Source organism: Lipotes vexillifer, unplaced genomic scaffold, assembly GCF_000442215.2.
Source record: "Lipotes vexillifer unplaced genomic scaffold, Lipotes_vexillifer_v1.1 scaffold847, whole genome shotgun sequence".
NCBI lineage: Eukaryota > Metazoa > Chordata > Mammalia > Artiodactyla > Lipotidae > Lipotes > Lipotes vexillifer.
In genome coordinates this window covers 98,154-102,462 of record NW_006778821.1, presented here as the reverse complement: position 1 = coordinate 102,462, position 4,309 = coordinate 98,154, and positions in this window count along the sequence as shown.

Here is a 4,309-nt window from a genome sequence, read left to right as displayed (position 1 = left end):
TTCATTTGCAAATATTTTCTCCCATTCTGAGGGTTGTCTTTTGGTCTTGTTTATGGTTTCCTTTGCTGTGCAAAAGCTTTGAAGTTTCATTAGGTCCCATTTGTTTATTTTTGTTTTTATTTCCATTTCTCTAGGAGGTGGGTCAAAAAGGATCTTGCTGTGATTTATGTCATAGAGTGTTCTGCCTATGTTTTCCTCTAAGAGTTTGATAGTTTCTGGCCTTACATTTAGGTCTTTAATCCATTTTGAGCTTATTTTTGTGTATGGTGTTAGGGAGTGATCTAATCTCATACTTTTACATGTACCTGTCCAGTTTTCCCAGCACCACTTATTGAAGAGGCTGTCTTTTCTCCACTGTATATTCTTGCCTCCTTTATCAAAGATAAGGTGACCATATGTGCATGGGTTTATCTCTGGGCTTTCTATGCTGTTCCATTGATCTATCTTTCTGTTTTTGTGCCAGTACCATACTGTCTTGATTACTGTAGCTTTGTAGTATAGAAGATGACTGGTTTTGAGCAGCATTAAACGTGCCTCCACAACTCACGCTGAGATGCTGGGCTGAGGCAAGCTTTCCTCCACCCACCCCCTTGCCTGCTTTCTCATTTGCTTTCCTTGCCAAGTTTATACCAAAATCACCTGGCCTTGGCGAATATGAGGCTTCGTCATTTTTCTATCGATTTGGGGCAGTGTTTCCTTCCACATCCCCAAAGGAAGGCCTTATATGCCGTGGAGAGTATATTTCTATTGCTCTATGTCATGCAGTTCTGAGGCCTGAATTAAAGTGCAGACCAAACTCAACCCCAAATTACTTTATTTCCCAGTTCATGTTTTCTCTGCGGACCTAGCCTGCAGCTCCTTTTCTCAAGTTACTGGCACTGTAATCCTTTGTTTCCAGTGAGCAAAATAAACATTTCCATTAAAAGGAGCTCCCCAGCGAACCAGCCTATTTTTTTTTACTCAGCCCCAGTGAATTAGAACTTTCTGAGGCACAAATGCTATAGTCAGGATTGGTTCTAGAATATAAAGAACATACTTTGTTTTTACCCATCAAGTGATCCAGACTCCAATCTCTGCATCCAGACAGGGAGATTCCATTTGGCTGAAATGCCTACTTGAAGTCATAATTGAGCATGGTTTTGTATGCACGTAATAGGTACTTAAAATATAGCCTTCCTTTTAAACATATAAAGGACCTGCCTATTATAAAACTCTCATATCCATTTTATCACTGACTACCCTGTGAGGTGGAGAGGGTGATGGTGATGATGATGGTGATTATAGCTGCCCATGGAGGTCACCAAGCAAGGATTTGAGATTTCCAGAACAGGGCTCTTTGCATTACTAATATTTTTTCCTTTAATCATGTGTTCCCTAAACATGGCTATAAATCACAAACTTACATTTGTTGCATTGAAATTATTGAGATTTGCTCTCTACAGAAATTGAAACAATTTGAACACTGTCTTGATTAAAACCTTAAATGTGTCAAAGAAAGTTAAAGATACAAATTGCCATGGAAAAGTTCCAATTTAGCACAGGCCAAGAAAATGACTCTGTTTCTCAGAGTTATCAGAAAGTGAATACAATTATCTTAATAGTGTAGTCAATTACCTAAAGAAGCACAGGGGAATATATGCTCTCAAACCTCTGTTCTCAGTTACCAGGTTACAAATGGAATAAAAAAGTAAAATCTGATGACTGAAATGGGATTAGGCAAAATAAAGATACATGGGGGGGGTACATGAAAGAGAAGATACATAATTTTGTTAATGAAACAAAATACACGGAGTTGTAATATTTTCCAAAACTTCCTGTTCTCCAAGTATAAGGCAGTCTCCCCCATTGTTGAGAGATTCTTTCAATCTATCCTCAAATTTCCACTGTTACCTTCAGGTTTATAATTGTTCGTATCACACACAGTAAATAACATTAAAGTTATACTAGTGGTGGTGAAAATACCCTCATAGCCTTCAAGAGGCAACACACTTCAGCGCTGTTCAAAAAAGAATATTACATTGAAGGGAACAGGTTGGTTAATTAAGCAAGAAGTGACATGCCACACTTTTCTACAGCAACACTAAAGGGTCTTTTTCCCGCTTCTTGGGAAAACAAAGATAGAAGAAGACCTACCCAAACTTGTAATTCTACTCTCAGGAAAATGAAAACGTTCAACATGTTTAAGTGCTAAACAAGCTTACCCTTGTTTCTAATTTACTGAGGTGTCAATTCATAAAGACACAAACAAACATGGCTTTTTCTTGGGTTTGACAAAATGGTTGCCTTTCCACAACGATTAGCACGACAACATCATAGTTACCATACTGGACCTTAGAAGGGCAGGTGAGCAGAAATGAGTCCAGTTTTTCTGAAGTTCCTAGAGATGAAACTGGTATGTTGAGCTAGATTATCACTTTTTAGTGCTTAGGTCTTAAGGATGAATGGTGGAAGGATCAGCAAACAGAAACAGAAGCTAACTTCCTAGGGTATTTTGTTCACTGCTGTATCCCCAGGTTCTAGTCTAGAATACCAAATACATACACGTGGGAAGTGAAACCCTGGGTCTGAATCCTCATTCTGCCCCTTCCTAACTGTGAGACTTTGGATCAATTACATAAATCACCTTGAAGGGTTGCTGGACGATGAAAAACGCATGCGTTCTATAAAGCCCTGTATATTGAATGCTTATTATCGTCAGCCTATAGGGGTCAGATGAAATGAATTTAAATCCAGATGGTGGAAAGCAGCTACCACTATCATTTCAAAAGGAGACTACTTTGTAGAAGGCATTTTGTCTTAAGGCTTTCTGAGAGGTCCTTGACCATTCATGAAAGAACTTGTAGAACCCAACATTGGGAGTCACCTGAAAGCTGCTATTTATTTATGTGGTATTGCCCCAATCTGAGTATGTTCAAAGATGAACAACTGAGGCCAATTTTATATACTTATATCTGAGGATGTGAAAATGAAACCATGAGCTACAAACATACATGCTTTTCCAAACCACTTTGTCCTAGTTTGTTCTGATGAGTGCAAACATAAAGAAAGTCAGAAAATATCCAGACAGTTCTTACCTTTCTTCAGCCCCAGATTCTTTGAGAATCTTGTGAATGCTAGAGATCCTCTTCCCAGAAAAAAAAGGGCGCGCGCGTATGCGCATGCACGCGCGCGTGTGCGCGCGCACACACACACACATTTTTAGGCAACAAAATATTCCCCAACTCCTCCCAAAGTTCATCTATGAATCAAGAAGTTAGGAACTACTGAACTGAATAAGTGCTTAGGTATCTATCTCTCTATCTATCTATCTAGATACATATCTAGATATATATACATCCTGATGTAAACCTAAACCTGATGTAAACTTAATGATACATGTTCTTCATCTATCACGTATATCCAAATATTTAATGACTATTTAAATAATCGTTAAATCTTATACAGTATGCAATTTCCTCCTCACTCTGATATATGTAATTGACACTGACCAAATTCTAGAAAATGGATAAACTCATGTTCTGAGTATTGAAGTGACAGATGCTCCCACAGCGTTCTGGAAACACTATTCACTTGACGTAGTTTTACAGCTTCTATGTGTTTATGGCAGGGCTGAATTTAATATGACAACTTGGCTCACTGGGTATTGTAGACAAATTCTAGTGGAGCCTGTGTCTTGGAGGGTAAGGTGATCGGCCAGGGGGTTCACGCATCTCTTAATCTTACAGTATAAAATTGAGCGGTGTTCTTTTCATAATCACTGGTCCCTTTCTAGGCCACTGTGTGCCTGTCCCAGGGGACACACTATTCCATCCAAGGCGGAAATGACCCACCTTCATAGTGGTTACCCTGATCTTTGAGATGAGTGATTTTTTCCATGAGTATATTTTACAGTTCAGCTAATAGCTTCATAGGGATTACATAAGCATTTAAAAAATTACTCACAATAGACAGTACACAGCTTATGCTTCAAATTGAGAAAAACACTTGACAGTATAACACTTGCTACAGTATTTGCTAGCCTGTGAATTTTGCTATTCTAATTGAGCTTTCGGAAAGAAAAAGGAACCCAGGAGGAGAGACGCTGTAAGACCTAAGGGAACTTGGAATTTGGGGGTTTAAACTAAGTTATGATATGACCTCTTCAAAGTGCCCAGGGTAATGATAAAAAATAGAGATTCATATGCAAATTTCTCCATTCATTAAAAATCATGAATTTCAATAAGTAAAGGCAAAGGACAACCAAGAGTTTCCCTTTTTGTCCTTCGGCAACCTGACACGTCCCTCCTAGCAGTTTTAGCTGGGCAATTAC